Source organism: Pezoporus flaviventris, unplaced genomic scaffold (assembly GCF_033815535.1).
Source record: "Pezoporus flaviventris isolate CSIRO_AGI_PZ_B2104156 unplaced genomic scaffold, CSIRO_AGI_Pfla_v1 ptg000145l, whole genome shotgun sequence".
In the NCBI taxonomy this organism is placed as follows: Eukaryota; Metazoa; Chordata; class Aves; order Psittaciformes; family Psittacidae; genus Pezoporus; species Pezoporus flaviventris.
In genome coordinates this window covers 462,111-484,402 of record NW_026892693.1, presented here as the reverse complement: position 1 = coordinate 484,402, position 22,292 = coordinate 462,111, and the positions used below count along the sequence as shown (strand labels likewise).

The 22,292-nt window shown below is 49.9% G+C and overlaps 1 protein-coding gene across 5 annotated transcripts in view; it reads left to right on the top strand.

The window, feature by feature from the left end:
* The first annotated feature begins 1,340 nt into the window (after positions 1-1,340).
* Positions 1,341-22,292, top strand: part of DAGLA (diacylglycerol lipase alpha) — a 70,859-nt gene continuing 49,907 nt past the window's right edge. For 2 of the 5 annotated variants that reach the window (XR_009747731.1, XM_061479301.1), the window contains exon 1: positions 1,342-1,514. The gene's annotated coding sequence lies outside the window, so the exon portion shown is untranslated. Of the gene's footprint in view, positions 1,515-7,398; positions 7,517-14,852; positions 15,184-22,292 lie in introns of those variants that run through there. The other 3 variants (XM_061479304.1, XM_061479302.1, XM_061479303.1) reach the window with 3 other exon arrangements.

Below are 22,292 nucleotides of genomic sequence, written 5' to 3'. Positions count from 1 at the left end.
AGCCCTCAGGAGAAACGAATCCCGGGGCTTCAAAGCCTTTGCTGGATGTTTTTCTACCACCTAGAGCACTGTCAGGCTATTTTATTTTCAAGGTACGGTGATTTCAGCGAGCAGACCGTTTGAAGGCTGCTCTACTTGCTTTAAGGAGGAATGGACAGATGGGTATGTGCTGCTATTCCCTGCTGGATGAGCTGAACTGTTTTCTGGGACACGCGTTTCTGCCCACAGGAGGCTCTTTTTGCTGCTTTTCTGGTCTTGTGCAATAGCAGCATCTAAAATATGACCTGGAGGATTGAGTTCAGCCTTGGGCAGCTCTAGATGTGGAGCTGTTGAGTGAGGCCAGAGGAGGCCACGGAGATGCTGGGAGGGCTGGAGCAGCTCTGCTCTGGAGCCAGGCTGAGAGAGCTGGGCTGGGGCAGCCTGGGGAAGAGAAGGCTCCTCAAGGGGAGACCTGAGAGCAGCTCCAGTGCCTGAAGGGGCTGCAGGAAACCTGGAGAGGGGCTTGGGACAAGGGCCTGTAGGGACAGGCCAAGGGGAATGGCTTGAACCTGCCCGAGGGGAGACTGAGATGAGCTCTGAGGCAGAAGCTCTTCCCTGGGAGGGTGCTGAGGCGCTGGCACAGGGTGCCCAGAGAAGCTGTGGCTGCCCCATCCCTGGCAGTGCTCAAGGGCAGGTTGGACACAGGGGCTTGGAGCAAGCTGCTCCAGTGGAAGGGGTTGGGGTTGGAGCTGGATGAGCTTTAAGGTCCCTTCCAACCCAACCCAACCCATTCCATAACGTTCTTGGCTGATACTTTGGTACTTGCTGAGTCCTTGCTGTGTCCACCCCAGGCCACCGCTGTCCTTCCACCACTGCAATGCCACGAGTGAGGGAAGGCTGTTAAGATGTGTCCATCCTAATGAGGATTTAGTTGGTAAGTGAATATGCGAGTCTGGGAGGGTCCATGAAGAGGCTTCCACGGTGTTCTAATCGGGGAAGGGATGCTGGGAGAGCCAGGTGTGTTTGGTTTCTGTCCGTCAGTGATGTGTTGGGGGGCACGAAGCTGCTTCATGCTTGGAGTGGGGTTAAGTGGAGCTCTGGCTGTGGGGCTGCGCTGGCAGTGGGGAGGGAGCCGGCGCCCTCAAGGGGGTTGTGGCCCTGGTGCCCAGCAGGATGCTGCTGGTGTGGGGGCCCCGGGGGCCAGCGGCAGGACCAGGGCTCGATCCCCGTTACCGGCAGCCGCTCCCCGCGTCCCGCCCGCACCGCCGCCGCAGGCCCGCCAGGGGGCGCCGCCGCCCCCCTTACCCACGCGCGCTTTCTTCCCTCCCACCTCCCCAGCCGTCGCCATGGTGACCGCTGGGTGCGTAGCGGTCCTTACGAAGCTGACGCAGTGGGCGGCCCGGCACGGGCGGGGGCGGCCCCTGCACGGGCGGAGGCGGTGTTAGAGAATCGGGGGGCCGCCAGGCCCCCGGCATGGAGGCGGCGGCGGCCTTGGGCCTACGTCGCGGGCGGCGGCGGCGGCGGCGGCGGCTGAGGTGAGGCGAGGCGGGATGGCGGCGGCGGGAGGGCAGGGCCCCGCGGGCCGTGAGGCAATGAGGCGGCCGCGGCAGGTGCCGAGGGGCGGGGGTGCGGGCTGGGGGTGCCCCGCTTCACGCAGCCCCGGCGGGGGGAGCCTGCGGGCTGGGGCGAGCGGGAGCCGCAGGCTTCCCCCGCCGGGGCTGCGTGGCCTGCGCCCGGTGGACGAGGCGGTTTCCCTCCCCGGAACGGAGGCCCGAGCCCCCGGCCCGAGGTGGGTTTGGCTGCCACGGGAGATGGGATGGGCGCTGCGGGCTGGCGGCACCGCGAGCGGCCGCCGCTGTGCGGAGGGGTGGGTGTGACCCACGGAGTCGGTCAGTGCTCGGGGCGGCCCCGCGGGCTCCCGCAGTTAGCGGGGGCTGAAGGTGCTCCAGTGATGCGGGTTTACCGCGCCCTGGGTGTAGGAGCCCTCGTTTAGGGTCGCAGTGAGCCGCATGCTTATGGAAGTAAAGGATACATCGCCCTGAGAGCGTGCAGCTGGGGTGTTGCCAGGCTGTTCAGCCCTGTGCCCGGTCTGGGCACCGCTACCTGCCGCTGTGCTTGGGACAGGCTTCAGTTGCCGCTTGGAATAGTGGTTGCTGAGTCTGCGGGTCCCGATGGCTCTTAACAGCCCCAGCTCCAGGTGGGAAACAGCACCGTGATCGCCAGCGGTGCTCTGTACGGCTCCTGGGATGCTGGAGTGTTGCAGCGCTGTGTGCTGGAAGCAGCGCATCTCGGTGGGGTGGGTTAAACGGCGTGTTAGAGGCAAGGTTCTGAGGGTAAGTATAACCTGGGCCAAGGTGGGAAAGGCTTGATTCTTGCCTGCCAGGGCAAAACTTTGTCCTGCCCGCTGTCCTTCCGCCCTGCTGTGTTCTGGATGGACGGGGGAATGGTGGTTGCTGAGTCTGCAGGTCCCAATGGCTCTTACAACCCCAGCTCCAGGTGGGAAACAGCACTGTGATCACCAGAGGTGCTCTGGACAGCTTCTGAGATGCTGGAGTGTTGCAGCGCCGTGTGCTGGAAGCAGCACATCTCGGTGGGGTGGGTTAAAAGGTTCTGAGGGTAAGTATAACCTGGGCCAAGGTGGGGAAGGCTTGATTCTTGCCTGCCAGGGTAAAACTTCGTGCTGCCGGCTGTCCTTCCGCCCTGCTGCGTTCTGGATGGACAGGAGGAAGAGGCTGCGCTTTGTGCGGTCAGGCAGAGTGTTTTTAACATAGTCGTGGTTGGGAGATAATGAAATTGCAGGAAGTGGCTTTTGGAAAGGCAAAGTCTTTAATGGCTTGGGTTTGTTACGTTGAAACATGTATCTCCAGTGGGCGGAAGTGGAGAGCTTCTCTAAATAGGCAACGTTATCAGGGTGAAGTTATTTGTTGGCCCAGGTGTTAGCTTTCTGTGTCATGAAAGTTACGTGGGGTTCTTAGAGGTGCTGCTGAAGTTACTGCTCAGCCCTCAATGTGTGTGTCAGGCTGCAGCGGACAGGCAGGCCAGGGACAGCTAATGGGGACGAGAAACTTGAGCAGCATCTGCTACGTGGTAAATAATGTATGTCGCCTGGAACTTCTGTAACTGAAGCTCCTCAGAAAGGAGTAGGAGAAACAGTCCTCTTTAAATCTGCATTTAAAGAAGAGATTTGGGAGTTACCAACTGGTTTACACAAATTTCACTCCTTCTATAACGTGCTAAGAGTCAAAATGACGTGAGGGTATGGATTATGTATAGATTTTGGTAGCACTGACCTGTAAAAACCAGATTTGATCCGAATTCCATTTTAACTTAAGGTCCTTTGCCTGCTAGCTGCAAAATCAGAAGTCACACAGAAACAGGGGTTGCTTTAAGCCCCTGACAGTTCAATTGCTGTTAGGATGTGGGTGCTGAGAAAGTCAGACTTCACTGTGCTGTGCCCCCTGTTCCTTTTCTAGAGCCCTAGAAAGGAGCAGTTGTGCAACAAGGTATGGTCTGAGTGGTTGAAATTGAGAAACGTGCTGCTCCAGGGGGAAAAGTGGGAAGGATGAAAATCCTCCAATGCCAAAACGTTGCATTAAAAAAAATAGAGAAATGGGGTAAAGCAAAATACCTTCCATTAAAAAGGAAAAAAGAATGTCGATATCAGCCTGTTCAGTAATGTTAAGACTTTCCTTCAGCAGCAGCTCTGTGTTTGTCTTCTACTAAACTCTGGCAGAGTTTAACTTCTCAGGGAACTGTCAAAATGGACAACATAGTTATGACCCAAAATATCTGCTTTGTATGGACGTGCTGTTGGACTTTGTATGGGAATAGAAATCACATTGCTTGTGCTGGGTCTGCCTCTGTTTGCTCTATGAAGAGACTTTTATGTACCCCTTAAACACTGTGTGCATCTTAACTAGGAACTGGAGGCGTAAACTTGCAAACCCCTTGGTTGCCCTTTGGAAAATCCGTTTGATTTCCATGTTTTTATCAGTCCCACCTGTCTGTGCTTCCCTTTTAAGGAAAAACAAGCCCCAAAAGGTTTGGCATTCCTGATGGATCTGAGTGCAGGAGCTGTGGATTGTCACTGTAACCCATGCGAAGTTCAAGTTGTGGCTCTATCTGTGAGGTGATCTTTAATCCTGGGGCCCTGAAGGTACAGATGTTTAAAGGTGCCAAGACTAAAACCAGGCAGATGGGTGTCTGCAGTGCAGCCTCTTCTTAGAAATTCATTAATTTTGAGTTAGCTCCTCAAAATAGGTCACTTTGATTTCTGAGCTGGGATATAATTGTATGCATTTGCGAAAAATAGATTGATCTGCTGCTTCCAAGGCTCTGTGACTTTGAAAACTCTCCTTAAAGCAACACAGATACCAGTCTTTTTGGGTTTGTGCACCGCTTCCAGGCAAGAACCTCCAAGCTGGAGGCTTGTAGGAAATACAGGCTTGGGACACTGCTCAGCTTTGGACAGCCAAGAGCCTGTGAGGCTTTGAGTTGTCATCTGCTCCATCCCTGGCAGTGTTAAAGGATGGGGCTTGGAGCAGTGGGTTCTAGTGGAAGGTGTCCCTGCCCATGGCAGGGAGTTGGAACTGGCTGAGCTTTAAGGACCCTTCCCAAAACCCAAAACCGTTCCATAATTCTATGATTTAGAGGCCTGCCTACAATTAAGCTTTCTTGCATTAAACAGCAGTCGTTCTGTTGTCTTCAGGCAGGGAAAGGATGTTTGAGAGCTCTTCCTTGGGCAGCAGAATGTGTTTACCCTAGAGCAAGAGGCTTTTACTCTGGGGAGCCTGCTTCCACCCTGCTTTTCCTCTGAGAAAGCAGCATGCTCCCTTTCTCAGCTTGCCACCTAGGTAGCAGCAGCAAATAATACTGATTTAAAGCTAGCTGATTCTGACAGTGATCCAGCAGATGAATAAGTACATCCTGAGCCGGATTCAGCACTGGAGTTTGAGGAAGTTCCATTTAAAGAGACAGCTATTGAGATGTTTGGATGAGTGCAAACTCTTTTCAGCTGCTTTGAGAGCGCTTCAGGGCTGGAGTTTTGAGAGAGCTGGGGGAAAGGAATTTATGAAAGTGGCCTTTGTGCTATCAGGAGCGTGACAAATGGACTCTGGGGATCTGGGGTTAGCTTTAGGATGTTTGTTCCTACTGGAATAGATTCTTTGGAGTCAATCAGACTTTACTCGACGTTCGTTTGTTCTGATACCTTCTTTATCTGCTCTGTACTCACATGATACTGTTAATTTAAGTGTATATCTGCCAGAACAAACACACATGGCACATGGTTCACGGCGGTGGGAATCCTTGTGATGCTTCTACTTAGAACTACATTCCTTCCGTTTCAAGCCAACACTTCGTTTTGTGTATTTCCGAAGAGAAATCAGAGGAAAAACATCTTGCAAATGTGGTGGGTGCATTATCTGTGCAGCTTTGAACTCCTGTGAGAGAAGAAACTGAAATGATCTCTCTGCTTTTGATAAGAAATGGAAAATTTTGCCTACTGAAACCCTAAAATTACTGTGTATTTTAAGAGCACGACTAGCTGGGAGCTGATAGTTACTCACAGGGCACAGAAATAAGACTCTAGAGTCTGCTCCCTTAGTGCAACCATGGTATGTTGATCCTGCTCACTAGATCTCCCTCTGCTTTCCAATAATGCAATATATTTCTTGTCCCCTACAGCAGCAATCACTCTACTTTTAATTCTACTGTGCTAGATGCTAAGGCTCTTAGTCTGCTTGCTTGGGTGCATGAGTTTAAGTCGTGGTACTTGGCGTGTTGATCCTAAGTTCATTATCACACTGTAAGAGCATACCCAACTGATCTGTTAAAGTCTAAAATACTGTGGAATATGAACTCTGAAGCATCACAACAAGCTTTAACAAATGATAATGTGAAAAGGGCTGGGTTTATTAGAAAGCAACATAAAGGGGAATATTCTACTATAAAATGCTTCCAAAATTTGGGGTTTCAGTGCTGTAGCTTGGTGATGATTTCATATACAAAATAGAATTCCTGCTGAGCTTGGGGAAGAACGTGCTCTCTGTCTTCAGTCCTTTCTTATTTCTGTTCTTTTCCTTCCTCCTTTTTACCCCTTTTTTCTCCTCCCAGTGAAAGGGCTGTGGGTCCCTTACCTCATACACTGGATTTCTTTGAAAAGGTGTCAAGCTAAAAGATGGAATAAAAAGGTTGTTGAATATTTTCCTCTTTCTTGCAGCAAGAGCAGAAAAATCGGCACTGCAAGCAGAGCCTGCTTAGGCAAGGAATAGTTTTGTCATGGGCTCTTAACCCCAAGCTTCCAGTCTGTGCCTTTACATTGATGCTTCTTTAACTGGGCTCATGCTCCTGCAGACTTGTGCAGGCCCCTGGAATTCCCATTCCTACCCCCTCCACTGGAGCTTCTGTGTCTCTTGCAGGAGACCTGGCCTTATGGTCTCCTTCAGGCTGGCTATGGATGTCTGGAACTGTGAATTCATGGCTCTTGGAATCATAGAATCATGGAATGGTTTGAGTTGGAAGAGACCTTAAAGTTCATCCAGTTCCAGCCCCAGCCCCTTCCACTGGAGCAGCTTGCTCCAAGCCCCTGTGTCCAACCTGGCCTTGAACACTGCCAGGGATGGGGCAGCCACAGCTTCTCTGGGCACCCTGTGCCAGCGCCTCAGGACCCTCCCAGGGAAGAGCTTCTGCCTAAGAGCTCATCTCAGTCTCCCCTCGGGCAGGTTCAAGCCATTCCCCTTGGCCTGTCCCTACAGGCCCTTGTCCCAAGCCCCTCTCCAGGTTTCCTGCAGCCCCTTCAGGCACTGGAGCTGCTCTCAGGTCTCCCCTTCAGGAGCCTTCTCTTGTCCAGGCTGCCTCAGCCCAGCTCTCTGAGCCTGGCTCCAGAGCAGAGCTGCTCCAGCCCTCTCGGTTCTGTTCATCAGCAGCCCGCCTGCTTTTGGTTCCTGCACATTCCCTTTGTGTGAAATTAAAACAACCAGAGGATTCCTCAGTGATGTCTTTGACCTCAATAAAAATTCCTCCCTGAGAACAGGATACAAGATACACTCTAAGGTCTTTCAAATTCTAAGTTTCCTTGTATTTCACTTGCCTTTTCCTCATGCAAAGCTGCTGTTCAGCAGGCAAGGATACAAACCCCAGTGGAACTGATTTCTAGGAATCTCATATTATGCTAAATTCTCCCTGAGTTGTTTGAGCTCATTTCCATGACCTTATGCGCAGATCTACATGGCTGCATTGGCAGGAACCTGGTGCTGAAGAGCCCTCTCCTACCAGTGGTTATTATGGGAATCTTAGAGAAGACTGTTGGGGTGGAGTATTTTCTAAATGCCTGCTGTTTCGTAAGAAGTTTTGTGAGCTCCTTCATCCACGTAGAGGTTTGTGCTGCTCCACTCCCATTTGCCCTGAGTCTTCCTCAGGGTGAGAACGTCCTTGTGCCCTGAGGGGGAACTCGCTGAGAAAGCTGTCCTGGAGGGTGTCTGGGTGAGTCTGTCTTCATCACCATGCTCCTCTCTGTCAGGCACTGGCATCTTTAGGGGTGAGTAAGCACTGAAGATCCTCTTCAGGATCTGTGGGATAGCTTCTTTGGTGCTCTGTGACATGGGAGATGGGAAGATTTATGTGTAGCTTCTAAATGATGTGTTATATTACTGAAGAGCTTGTAGCTTCGTGCTGAATGAGAGCAGAGACTTGCTGGTACTGAAACTGTGTGAGGTTTTTCTCTTGTGAAGGCATGGTAAGACAATTTTAAACAGCATTTCTGGTTACTGTGAGTAATTAGCTAATGGCTAAATATGAGAAGGCTGCCTTAAAAATGAATAGGTCCTCTAAGCCTTTGTTTTGCATGTCTGTTTTCCTCTGTAACATGTTTCTTTGTGATTTGTTGGTCCAGAGATACGATTATCAGCACAGACCTGAGAGATCCTGAGCTTAGATCCAGGCAGGCTTCTAGACTGAGTCTTTACTCTGTTCTGAAGCAAATATGCAAATAATATGGTGAATCCCTCAGACCACCTTAAATAAAACTGAGCTGGATAATAGGAAGAAACGGGGAAATTCAGGCCCTGCTATTGTGGTTTCATTGCAGTAAGTACAATAGAAATGGTAGGACAAAAACCCCTCTGGTTCCTTTCTCCCCTGAAAGGTTTCCATTCAGATCTGTTGTGTTGCTCCTTGTTAGAGGTTGGAGTTTAAAGAGCTTTGCACCTTTTGGAAAGAAGAGTGAAATTGGATGTTATGTCATGGCTTGTCTTCTCAGCACAGAGCTGTGTGATGTGCTTGCTGGTGTTTACAGCCATAGATAAAGCCTTGATGTATTTTTGGAATATAGATTCCAGCTCCAAAGTGTGAGCTTCTGGAGGTTTGTCTGTTCCCCATGGGATCTGCCGAATGATCCTGGTTTCTCTCATGGGGAATTAATCATTTCAGCTCCCAGGAAATAAAGACAAGTCAGAAGCTGCTTGTGAGTTTGCAGCATCTCCGCCAGCCTAGGACTGCCCTGAATACAGTGAGTTCAACCCTCTTGTGTTGTCTTGTGCATACAATAGTTCTTGGGGCATATCAGGATCCCTTAAAAGAGTTCTTCATGGAAATTAAACCTAGCGCTGTCTGTAACTTCCCTTTTTGTACGGCTTGGCTTTGTCCAAAATGTGTTTTCCTTTGGGAGCAAACTCAGATTTCAGTGTTTGGAAATTCAGCTGTGAGAAGTAGTAAATGAAGTGAACTCGGTGTGGATCTCCATTGCTAAATGTTTCTGGACCATTTTGCTGCTTGTCTGCTGTTGAACTCCAGACAAGCCCCCTTGTGAAAGGGCACCAGCCAGTCTTCAAGGACTTCAGCCTCAGACCCTCTGGAACGGTCAGGTTTTCCAGCCCAATGGCCTCTCTTTGGTTCCAGAATATCCCTGTGAAGAGGCTGTGTCCTTCCCTTTCAGAGTCCTGTGTGAGTGCTTCACCTCTCAGCCAGATTTAACCTTTTAAACCTTTCTGTGACTGGCTTTGTGTCTGATTCAGTTGTTTGTCACCATCTCCATGGTACCCAAGGACAGCCACTTCACTAAATGAGAGTATTCAGATAGGAACCTCTCCGTATTTGCTTGGAGGGGAAACATGTGCCTGTGATCCTGTCAGAGGAAGCAAAACCGTTCCCTTTTGCTCTGCTGAATGGTGGATAAGTTACATGCTTAAAGAAAAAGAAGCAGCAGCAATTTGCAGCTTGTCTCTTAAGTTCCTGTTGCAGTGGATGCTGTCTTTCTTCCCTGAATAGAATGGAGAGTAATAACACACTTCTTTGAGAGACTGTGTGCTGTGGCATTGCTCTTCCCTTCACCTTTGTCATTTCCACTGATTTTCCAGCAGAGAAAGAGGCTGCTCTTTCTTTTCAAGTCTTTCTTCCGAGGTTAATAAGGGGCTAAAATGATTTGGCGCATGAATAATGAAGCACACAGGAAGCCAGAGATGCCTTTCCTGAGATGTTACGTGTGTGTTCTAAAACTGGAAGGAGTAGAAGCTTTCCTTGAGCTAAAGTGACAGGAGAAGACAAAATGTGGAATTGTGTTCAGCTTCATTCTCCAGGAAGCCACTTTTCTCCAGGAGCCCTTTCCCCTCTAAGTTTCAAGCCTATTCCTGGTTCAATATCTTGCTTTTAGAAAACAAATCTTTTATCCTCATTGATTCTTTTCTGAGCAAAAAAGGACTGTGTTTTCGTCCAGACCTTTTGAGCACCTCGGGGGCCATCATTGAATTTAACTTGATAGGGAAAGGGGACATCCACAAATGAGATGTTGTCCTGGATTGTTCTGAATGTTACTGGCCTGGAAGAGACTGAGATAAAGAACTTCAGGTGCATGTAGCTATTATTTACCTTCTTTCATAGGAGCCCAGCTCTGCTCTGGAGCCAGGGTGAGGGAGCTGGGCTGGGGCAGCCTGGACAAGAGAAGGCTCCTTAAGGGGAGACCTTAGAGCAGCTCCAGTGCCTGAAGGGGCTGAAGGAAACGTGGAGAGGGACAAGGGGACTGTAGGGACAGGCCAAGGGGAATGGCTTGAACCTGCCCGAGGGGAGACTAAGATGAGCTCTTAGGCAGAAGCTCTTCCCTGGGAGGGTGCTGAGGCGCTGGCACAGGGTGCCCAGAGAAGCTGTGGCTGCCCCATCCCTGGCAGTGTTCAAGGCCAGGTTGGACACAGGGGCTTGGAGCAAGCTGCTCCAGTGGAAGGTGTCCCTGCCCATGGCAGGGGTAGGAACTGGATGAGCTTTAAGCTCCTTTCCAACCCAAACCATTCTATGAAAGACAATTTATCTATTCTCCAAGGCCTTGGTCTGACTTTGTCTTTCTCTTGCCTGAGGGTGGAGGGATTAGTACAGGCGGGTCTGGAGGTGGGAACCACGTAGGATGCTGCAGAAAATGTTGTTCTGCTGTGAACGGGTAGCTGAGTAAGTGTGGTGCATCCATCTCAGTGCCTCATGGGAGCCTGCTGCTAATATTTAGAGTTTGGAGTGTGCAGTGCATGAGTTTTGTATGATGCAAGCCCAGAAGCATCAAGAGTGTTTGATTTGCCCCGGTGAAGGGGTGTGTGTGTGTGTGTGTAAGTTTGTTCAGGGAGGAGTGGGTTCAAAGCCTGAAAATCCACTGTAAGGTGGAGAGTAGGGATTTGGGGAGAAGAAAGAGAGATGAAATTACTTTATAATCTGGTGTGCCAGTTGGGAGGACACCTATTTGTCTGTGTCCGGGCCACATGCTTCTGAGTGATGAGACATGCACAGTGGAGAGCAGCTCCACCAGTGCCCTTCATAGCATGAGGAATCTACTTCTACACTTAGTTTTACTGAGTCCTCAGGTATTTTAGACCTCATAGCAGCCTTCCAGCATCTGAAGGGGGGCTATAAGGATGCTGGGGATGGACTATTCATTAGGGACTGTAGTGATAGGACAAAGGGTAATGGGTTCAAAATTAAAACAGGGGAAGTTTAGATTGGATGTAAGGGAGAAGTTCTTTACTGTAAAGGTGGTGAGGAGGCACTGGAGTGGGTTGCCCAGGGAGGTTGTGAATGCTCCATGCCTGACAGTGTTCAAGGACAGAGCCTTGGGTGACCTGGTTTAGTGTGAGGTGTCCCTGCCCATGGCAGGGGGATTGGAACTGGATGATCTTAAGGTCCTTTCCTACCCTAACTGTTCTACAGTTCTATGAGTTGTTCCCTGGAATGGCTTGAAACCCTCTGCTTGGGAACTGCGAGATACATTGAACTCAGCATTCGTTCTTTGAGACGTCTAATGCTTATTTTGTGATGAGTTGCCATCACCAGCTCCTCATGGAGATGATATCACCCCAGAAATAGTGATTTTCTTCTGGGAGTGGTAAAGAGCAGAGGAACTCAGCCCACTGCTCTGTGCTGTTCTTTGCCCAGAACACATCCGTGTTTTCCTCCTGTGTGTGTCTGGGCCTGCTGATGGAGGAGCTGGGGGTGGCTGGGTGAGGCTATAGAAAGAGCTTTCAAGACTGGAGGCGTTACCAGAGACACGATGAAGGAAGTGTCCAGCATGGAGCACAAGAAAAGGAAATGAGCCTTTGCTGGAGTTGATCTTGTGGCACAATGTGAATTGAAAAGCCAGTAAGGTCTTGCTGCTGTTCTGCAGTTTGAGGTTGAGCTGTAAAAGCTGGGGAGGTTAAAGCAGATCTGTGTGGAGGCTGCTTTTACTGCCTCCAAACTCTCACAAATACTTCTTGAGCCATGAGAGTGGAAGGAAATTCCCTGTGTTCACTCTGTCAAGTGAGCATGCATGCTAATAAGTGCTGGGTTACTTTTTAAGCTGACGTGACAGCTACTCCTGGGTGTATAGGGTGCTTTTGTTACCCCCTTTGAGCTGCCTGGGGAGGCTGAGGAAGAGCATGGAGTTGCCAAAGGGAATGTGAAAGTCTCTCCAGCACTGATTATCCTGGATTGTGCCTCCCTGAGCCACCTGAGTTGATGATTCTCTTGAAACATTGCAGTTTTGTGCAATGGACCAGTCAATATCCTTCATGTCCCCAGCGCTGTTGTGTTTATCCTGTGAAGAACTGGTTTACCAACTGCTCCGCTCATCTTTCTGTTCTAGTGAACTTCTAATTTGTTATGGAAAGACTTGAAAGTGGTAAAATGCCTTTGATTGAACAGAGGACAGCCAGAAACAAAGCGCTAGTCTTGCTTCCCTCAGAAATGTCTTCATAAGAAACGAGACCTTTTGTTCCTGTGATCACAGCACTGGATGAGGAGGAATGGTTTTTGGAAAGTAGTAACATTAACCTGGAAGGGAATCACAGAATCATGGAATGGTTTGAGTTGGAAGAGACCTTAAAGCTCATCCAGCTCCAACCCCGACCCCTTCCACTGGAGCAGTTTGCTCCAAGCCCCTGTGTCCAACCTGGCCTTGAGCACTGCCAGCGATGGGGCAGCCACAGCTTCTCTGGGCACCCTGTGCCAGCGCCTCAGCACCCTCCCAGGGAAGAGCTTCTGCCTAAGAGCTCATCTCAGTCTCCCCTCAGGCAGGTTCAAGCCATTCCCCTTGGCCTGTCCCTACAGGCCCTTGTCCCAAGCCCCTCTCCAGGTTTCCTGCAGCCCCTTCAGGCACTGGAGCTGCTCTCAGGTCTCCCCTTCAGGAGCCTTCTCTTCCCCAGGCTGCCCCAGCCCAGCTCTCTCAGCCTGGCTCCAGAGCAGAGCTGCTCCAGCCCTCGCAGCATCTCCATGGCCTCCTCTGGCCTCGCTCCAACAGCTCCACATCCCTCTTGTGCTGCTGCCCCAGAGCTGGATCAGGGCTGCAGGGGGATCCCCCCATAGCGCAGCAGAGGGGCAGGATCCCTTCCCTGTACTGCTGCTCATGCTCTGGGCGTGCAGCCCAACACATGGGCTGGGGTTCTGGGCTGGAAGGAGGGAATCACACTGGTTCCTGTTGCCGTAGCTGCAGGTGTTTGGCATTTGGTGTCACTGCTCTGCATAATCATGGCCATGGAATGAAATCCTTTTGAGTGCAAAGGCATGAAAGGGTGCGGTTAAAGCCATCAGAACCTTTTCACTTCAAATTACCTGATTTATGAAATGCAGATCTCAGTGTTAACATAGATTTGTTTTGCAAACCATTGGACTGGAAGGTACCTGGTGCTATGCCAGACCACTCCCTCTTGACAAGCATGTGAACATTACAGCTCTTGAGCCACTGGTCTAGACCACGAGGGCTAAAGGCTTCTGAAGAAAGAGTAAGTTGAACTTTCAGTTCTTTCAGCAGTAGCACGCTTCATTTAGTGAGAATATTTGAGTAAGTCCTTTGGCTTGAGGTGTGTGAACCCCCTTTTCTCTTCCTGTTCTGGGCTACTTCAATCATTCCAGTGTGTCTGGGCTTGCAGCTTTTGCGTTGACACTATGAACTATAGGTTGCTCTTCTGCCTTTGCATCTGGAGGCACAAACCTTCCCTGTACCAGTGCCAGAGGGTGGGATACCAGAACTCCTGGTTGTCCCAGCCTGGAGAAGCAGGAGATCCTGCTTCCAGAAAGGCAGGTCCATTTGTTTCCTTGTGCTTTAGCTGAACATGTTGGTGTTTGCTCAACAGCTTTGCACCTCGCTGCTGCCTCTGTGTAGGAGTTCTCCAGGAGTTTGTGTTTCATAATGGAGTTTTTGTTTAAACTCGAGGTTTTTGAAGAGGAAAAAGTGACAGATGCCAAGGAGGGGAGAGAAAAGGGAGGAAAATAGGATTATCCAAAGCTTGGTGGCCCTCAGGACTGTGTGGCTGCTGCTGCCTCTTTGTAGGGAGCAGGAGTAGGAGATGAGAAAGCGTTATCTTTATCTTCTCTTCAAATATGCAGAGCGTGCCTCCTGCACAGGAGCAAGGCTACTGAGGCTTCATCAGAGATTTCTGCTATTGGAAAAGGCAATGGGGTTGGAAGCAGTTGTGGCTCTTACGTTCCTATGGGAACAGATAGGAGCTGCAAGGCCTTGAATTCTCAACTCTCAGGGAATTTGTCAAGAAAGGTGGGAAAAGGATTTAATTTCTGATTTGAGTGGGAAACTAATATTCATTTTTCCCTTGATGGGCTCCCAGCTGCGAGTTCTTTTTCTGCTGAAGAGGAGACGGAGTTTTGTGCAGCATCTTCAACGATACTGAAGAGGAGGCAGAAGCTTGTGCAGTGTCTTTGAGGCTGCTTCCCTGAGCCTGGTCATGGGCTTAATTCCAAGTTGGACAATGAGATGCCTGAATCCACCCTGCTGCTCTTTTGCTGACTCAGCTTTTTGTGTGGTGAGGGGCAGCAAAAAGGCTGTACATACAGAATCATGGAGTGGTTTGGGTTGGAAGGGAGCTTTTAAAGCTCATCCAGTTCCAACCCCTGCCATGGGCAGGGACCCCTTCCACTAGAGCAGCTTGCTCCAAGCCCCTGTGTCCAACCTGCCCTTGAACACTGCCAGGGATGGGAGTGTGAATACCACTTCTTTGGGCACCCTGTGCCAGCACCTCAGCACCCTCACAGTAAAGAATTTCTTTATATCCAACCTGTTTCTTTGAACCCATCACCCCTTGTCCTATCGCTCCAGTCCCTGATGAAGAGTCCTCTCCAGAATCCTTGTAGCCCCCTTCAGACACTGGAAGCTGCTCTGAGGTCTCCACGCAGCTTCTCTTCTCCAGGCTGAACAGCCCCAATGTTCCCAGCCTGGCTCCATATGGGAGCTGCTCCAGGCCCTGAGCATCCTCGTGGCCTCCCCTGGCCTCGCTCCAGCAGCTCCATGTCATGCTGGATGAGAATGCAAACACAGCTCCGTCCCACTGAGCAGTGGTGCTTGTGGAGCAGGGTCAGTAACCCAGTCTGAGTGAATGCTCCAGACTAAACTCCTTCTGAATCCACTTTTACCACCCCATTTAAAGCAGATGAGATTTTGAAGGCAGAGACATCCGGGTTTGTTTCAACCACCCTGAGCTGCAGCCTGTTGTTAAAGCAGTTCCTACCAAAGGTGGGACTTTGCCCAGCCCTGCTTAAGCTCTTCCTGGGAAGATCAGCCAACACGCTGTAAGTAGGTTCTCCCTGTTCAGAAAGGTTGTGTGGTATAAGATTCCTGGTAGAGGAAGGAAAGCAGCAGCATGATAAGATCCAAGAGGAATTTCAGTCCCAAAGTTAGGTTGCTCCATCTGAAAACTGAAAAGGAAATGGCAAAAAGGAGCTTGATGAATGAAGAAGCTGAGGATTTTAACAGTGAGTGTCTTGTTTCCAGCTAAATTCAATGGAAAGCAAGCACCTGCCCAGGGGTGGTGCTTGGATGGGTGCACTTCCTGGTCACCAGCAAGAGCTTTTGTTCTGTTAGAGAAAAGAAGAAAGCTGGTGGCTTTGGCGGCTTGTCACAGTAGCTAAAGGCTGAGGGAACAAGGAATGTTGGGCTGAAAATGGACCTTGTTGGTGAGTACAAGTTGCACTTACCTCTTAGAAAAAGCTCCTTTTAATATTCTTTAATGTTCTTCTATATACATAATATTTTAGCTGCACATCCTGGTTCTTTGACTGTTGCAAGGTCAACCCAATGCAGCCAGTGAGTAAAACCAGTATCTGCTGATCACCTGAGCAGTTGGTGTGGTGGTTGACTGCAGGGATGCTCTGGCAGTGCTGTGGTAAGTACTGTTTTGGTGTTAGGGTCCTGACTGAAGCAGTTGTGCATGGTGGAGCTCATCCCTTTGGGAGCTGCCAGAGCTGCTTCTGCCCTGGGTTGTGGTCAGCACATCTGGGGTGTCCTGCCTGGAGGTTACAGTCTCTTACTGTATTATAAGGGGGATAACTGTCAGTTATATGTCCCAAATCAATGGGTTTTCAATTAATTCCTAGCTGACCATTAAACCTGATACCTGCTACTTAAACTGCATGGTGCTTAGGGTGAATAATACCATTTCTTTGTAGTACTTATGTGTTACCTACATTGTAGAATGGGATTTGAATTAAGATCATTAGGTGTGCAGGAAAGGAAGTACTTCAGTTGAAGAACAGCTTAGCCTTCCTTGTAGCCTTTACACTGAGGTGCTTACTGAAGACCTGCAGCTATTTAGGGAACATGATTTCAGCTTCCTCACAGAGAAGGGGGGAACCTACCTTAGAAATGGGGGGGGGGGGGGGGTTCAACTGCTGTTCTTTACTGCAAAAACCCCAACATTTTATGTGATTTCCCTAAAATGGGTATGTAGCAAAGCTGTAGGTAGGGGCTTGAAGGCAAACTGCCTGTTAGCTGTGTGCTGTGGTCTGTGGTTCTGTGTCCTCCAGAGATGGAGATCATAAAGGTCACTGCAGCCCTGGTTGGCAGCCTGGAGGAGGAACAGGATGCCTGGCTGCTGTCAGCTGCTGAGGGGTGTTAAAGTGCCAGGCTCTGCTTGTTCTCCTTCAGTGTCATTAACACCTTCCCTCCTGGTTGTCTACTTGATGCTTTGCTGCTGGATTCTTTGACTCTAATCCTCGTGATGCTTTTGTTATAGAAACCATTTCCAACTGACTCAGTTAGAAAGTTGTACGTTCCGTTGCCAGCCCTGGTTGGCAAATAGAGGTGAGGCCACTTGTGAGCTGTGGCCCAGATCCAGCCAAAAGTGAGGCTGAGCATGTTAAGTCCTCTAGGCCCACCACGTATCTACTCAACATATACAAGGATGTATGTATATATCAAAAGGAGCATGAGCAGCAGGTTAAGGGTAAGGATTCCCTCTGCTGCACTCTTGGGAAGACCCCCCCCTGCAGTCCTGATCCAGCTGTGGGGCATGAACACAAGAGGGACCTGGAGCTGTTGGAGTGAGTCGAGAGGAGGCCATGGAGATGCTGCAATGGAGCAGCTCTGCTCTGGGGCCAGGCTGAGAGAGCTGGGCTGGGGCAGCCTGGAGAAGAGAAGGCTCCTGAAGGGGAGACCTGAGAGCAGCTCCAGTGCCTGAAGGGGCTGCAGGAAACCTGGAGAGGGGCTTGGGACAAGGGATGTAGGGACAGGCCGAGGGGAATGGCTTGAACCTGCCCGAGGGGAGACTGAGATGAGCTCTTAGGCAGAAGCTCTTCCCTGGGAGGGTGCTGAGGCGCTGGCACAGGGTGCCCAGAGAAGCTGTGGCTGCCCCATCCCTGGCAGTGTTCAAGGGCAGGTTGGACACAGGGGTTTGGAGCAAGCTGCTCCAGTGGAAGGGGTTGGGGTTGGAGCTGGAGGAGCTTTAAGCTCCCTTCCAACACAAACTATTCTGTGATACACTTTCTCCTGTGACAGCCCAGAGAGGAGCTAAAGCAGAGGTTCTGCTTCCCCACCTAGATTAATGGGGTTCTTCTGCCTGCTGTAGTGCCTCTGTGCTCCTGTGTGTGTAGGTGAGCTATTTATCTCATAACCTGAGGCGTTTCAGAGACCAGACTATCTCTCTGCCTCTCTCCTTTCATGCCCAGCCTATCCCTGATGGAAGCATAATTTTTCCATTTTGCTGTGTTTTTCTGCTTTCTCACTTCTTGGGGTATTGCATAGAGAGAGGAGGAGGGAGAGAGGGAAGGAGGCTGCTGGTTTCGCAATTCAAAAACATACTTGTAGGGTCATTCTTGTGTCCTGTAGATACTTTTCCCTTTGCCAGATGAACTTGATTCTGTCAACTGGAACAACTTTAATGTTTCAGTGGTGCCAGGAGAGATCATTGAACTGCTGGTGAATTATTCATAGTATCATTCCACCAGTATTAGTGTTTCTTTACTCCACAGTGATCACTTTGACCTCTTGGTATCATTCATTCAGTTGAAGTCGGGTGCTGTTTGCTGGACAATCATTCTCGTGTGACTGAGGACTGCAGAGGAGGAAGGAAGAAGCCTGTGGACATTAATTTTTTCCAGTTTAAGGAATGCTGGTATTTATCATGTGCTGGGCAAGTCATTACTCAGATGGGATGCTGCAGTAGACTCTGCTTTCTGGGTTTGTCTGCTCTGCTGTTCTCCTCTTTACAGTGGAAAGAAGATCATAAATTATCTGTGTGGTTTCTGCCACATGATGTATTGGCTGCTGGGCAGCTGGAGATACACAGAAAGATGAGTTGTTCATGTGAATAATAGCAACACTAATAGGGATAAATAAGAGTTCTTCATTATCTTGCTTCCAGCAGCAACCTAATCACTGACTGGTTCTCATCATGAATTCCCTGGGCAGTGCAAATGCTGCAGGACTTTCATCAGGCAACTTTTTGTTGCGCAACTCTTCAAACACCCCAGTGCTGCAAGTACTGGGTGTAGTTCTGATGCCCTCAACATCAGCACATGGAGCTGTCGGAGCAAGTGCAGAGGAGGCCACGAGGATGCTTAGGGGCTGGAGCAGTTCCCATATGAAGCCAGGCTGAGAGCACTGGGGCTGTTCAGCCTGGAGAAGAGAAGCTGCATGAAGAGCTCAGAGCAGCTTCCAGTATCTGAAGGAGGTTACAAGGATGCTGGAGAGGGACTCTTCATCAGGGACTAGAGTGATAGGACAAGGGTTGATGGGTTCAAACCGGAACAGGGGAAGTTCAGGTTATATATGAGGAAGAAGTTCTTTACTGTGAGGGTGCTGAGGTGCTGGCACAGGGTGCCCAGAGAAGCTGTGGCTGCCCCATTCCTGGCAGTGTTCAAGGCCAGGTTGGACACAGGGGCTTGGAGGAAGCTGCTCCAGTGGAAGGTGTCCCTGCCTGTGGCAGGGGTTGGAACTGGATGAGCTTTAAAGGTCCTTTTCAACCCAAACCAGTCTGGGATTCTATGAATGAACAGAGAAAACTGAACTGAATGATGGACACCTGCATAGGGAAAGGCTGGAGGCAGGAGGTGGGTGCTTGGCTAAGCATGGATTCTTGACGTCACCAAAATTTGACTGTCCAATGTTAGAAGCATGGGTTTTTCTCACTGGAGAAGGTGGAGTGTGAGAGATGCTGTCAGCAGGATTGCTGTGAAGGTATGTGAGGAGCTACCTGGCATTTAAATGCAGTTGTCTGGTGATCTGTTATTGAGTACTCAAGGAAATCCCCTTCTCCAAGAGATTAGTCATGGTTTGGAAAAGACTTGGAGCCATCTGACAACTCTTCTGCAGCTTTTGGCCTTGCAAACTGTTGTGCACCCAGATCTCAGACTATGATTTGAAGGTAACTTTGCTGGTGCTGTGGGCTGTGCTGGGTGGCCTGCAAGGTCTTTGCAGTCTAGTATAAACCTTTCTGCCAGAATGCAGGCATCACTCCTAGAATCCCTTTTCCAAAGGGCTGGGAACATCTTCCCATCTTGCCTGTAGATGAGTACAGGAAACCTCAGCTCCCGTGTTTGTGCCTGTGTTCAGAATTCAAGTGACTGAGGGAAGAAGTTGAGGTGCAGGGGTGAAAGAAGTAGCCCAGGATTAGGATGCAGAAGAGTCAGACCTGGGCTGGGCTTATGTCTGGTATTTGGGTGCTTTAATCGGGTGGATTAATTGCAACATCATATTGCTCTGAGGCCTTTGAGCTCTAATCAAGGATGAGGCTCTGAATCAAGGACTAGAAGTGAAAAAGGTCATGTTTTGTTTGCAGGCTGGCAAAGTTCACTTGCAACAACAGTGAATGAGCTGGTTACCAGCGCTCAGATCCTGTGCTTGGGATCTCTTCCAAGATGATCAGGGGCTGGAGCATCTCCTATATGAAGACAGGGTAAGAAAGTTGAGGCTGTTCAGCCTGGAGAAGAGAAGCTGCGTGGAGACCTCAGAGCAGCTTCCAGTATCTAGAGGGGACCTACAAGGACGCTGGAGAGGGACTCTGCATCAGGGACTGGAGTGATAGGATGAGGGATGATGGGTTCAAACTGAAACAGGGGTAATTCAGGCTGGATATAAGGCAGAAGCTCTTCCCTGTGAGGGTGCTGAGGCGCTGGCACAGGGTGCCCAGAGAGGCTGTGGCTGCCCCATCCCTGGCAGTGCTCAAGGCCAGGTTGGACACAGGGGCTTGGAGCAAGCTGCTCCAGTGGAAGGTGTCCCTGCCTGTAGCAGGGGCTGAAACTGAGTGACCTTAATGTCCTTTCCAACCCAAACCATTCTATGATTCTGTCATTATAACATTCTTACCAAGGACTGTTTCTTCTGAAGCCCAATTGGAAAGCCTGAAAGGAGTGGACACCTCATGGTTAATTGTAATTTAATTAAAGGAAAGGGAAAATAGTCTCCAGCAGGTCAAATCCTGCAGAATACATTGCTGCAAAGGCACTACATTTAATTACAGGGATATAATGATGCATTGCCTACAGCATAAAAGGAAAAGTACTTTCTCTTCTAATAGCCTTAAAAGTGTGTCTGCCCAGAGCCAATTTCTTGTCCTGGAGTATATGTGAATAAACAGCTTCTTTTTCTCTTTATAATCCTGTTTAGATTGTAAATTCAAGTGTGAAGACTCAGCATTTGAAATTGGCTCCTGCTAGGCTAGAGAAAAAAAAACTTCTCTTATAGAGATCAGTTTAAAATCCGTTCTTTTCCAAGGAATAGTGACCCATCCACTGGTTGAGTAGGAGCCTGTCTCTGTTAATAGGTTCTCTGCATGAGATTTGGAATCAACTTCTGGTCTTATCTTCTTGATGGAGCAGTGAAGCGGCTTTCTTTTCTTCTACAAACACTGCTAACTTCTTGATGTCTTAATTTGCCAGTGGAAAGGAATTCAGTAGGGATCTGATCTGGCTTTTGGCCTGGATGTATGGCAACCAGGTCTGTCCTGGAGCTTTTGAATTGGACTTGGGAGCAGGTAACAAGGCTGTGTATGGCTCTGAGGATGACCCTGCTGATGATACTCAGGAAAGATGACCTTTTCCTTGTTCGTTCAGACTCCAGTGACAATTCCAGGAGCAAGTTATGCCATTCCACATTCTTTCCTTGCTCCTTTGCAGCTCACTGGCACCAAGGTAATGTTACTTAGACCTTGTACATAGGTTTTGCCCACTTCTCTTTGGCAGGAAGAGGATACCTAGCTCCTTTCCCAACCCTTCTTTTGTGCTTTCTGATCCCTTTCCTCTGCATGATTCTTCTCTTGCTTTCCAGTAACTATGGTTGTGATTTATGTTCTGAACAGTCTCCTGCTGCTTTCTTGTACCTCCAGCCATAGTCCTAGCAGTCTGCAGTGCTGGAGTTGGTGGCCTCCTGTGTGTGGCCAGCTCATGCTTTCTGCACACCATGAGCTTGGAAGAATTGCTCCTCATTTTCTGTCGGTACACCCAGTTGTCGGCCATAGAAACAGACAGTTGCAGGCTGTGCTTTTTGGTTCGTGTCTCTACAGCTGCTTAAAGCCAAGGAATGTTTTATCCAGGGTATTTCTACTGCTGCAGCTCTTGTCACGTGGAATGTTTGCTTCTGTCTCACCTCCTTTCACCTCAGTTTTGTCCATCTTTGCTCAAGTCCTTCTAGGTGCAGGGCTGGATGGGCAGCAGGAGGGAGATGCTGTCCCTGCAGTGACAGGCTCTTGTAGCTCCTGCCAGCAGCTAATGGGAGAAAGGGAGGAGTATAGTAAACAAGGAGGATGGTGGCAACAGGGGTCTTCATGACAATAGCAAGGCAATGCTTGGGAGAGGCTGGAAACACTTTGCTTGCATTGAGTTCTAATACAATCAGCTACGAGCTATAACACGTGTGGTTGTATGAAGGGGTATGTAGTAATCATAGAATCCCAGCCTGGTTTGTGTTGGAAGAGGACCTTAAAGCTCATCCAGCTCCAACCCCTCCCACGGGCAGGGACACCTTCCACTAGAGCAGCTTGCTCCAAGCCCCTGTGTCCAACCTGCCCTTGAACACTGCCAGGGATGGGGCAGCCACAGCTTCTCTGGGCACCCTGTGCCAGCGCCTCAGCACCCTCCCAGGGAAGAGCTTCTGCCTAAGAGCTCATCTCAGTCTCCCCTCGGGCAGGTTCAAGCCATTCCCCTTGGCCTGTCCCTACATCCCTTGTCCCAAGCCCCTCTCCAGGTTTCCTGCAGCCCCTTCAGGCACTGGAGCTGCTCTCAGGTCTCCCCTTCAGGAGCCTTCTCTTGTCCAGGCTGCCCCAGCCCAGCTCTCTCAGCCTGGCTCCAGAGCAGAGCTGCTCCAGCCCTCGCAGCATCTCCATGGCCTCCTCTGGCCTCACTCCAACAGCTCCATGTCCCTCTTGCGTTGTTGCCCCAGAGCTGTCTGCAGGATGCAGGGTGGTTTCAGCACAGCAGAGGTGCATAATATTTGCTGTCTGTGTGTGCAGAAGGTGCTGTGTGTGGGTGGTGCAGAGGAGGGATGTGTGTGCTGGTGTTGACGAGTGCAGCTAATAGAGGCTCTGTCTGAACGGAAGGGCTTTTTAGCTCTGGGTTATAGGAAGATACATATACATAAGGCTTAAATCTGA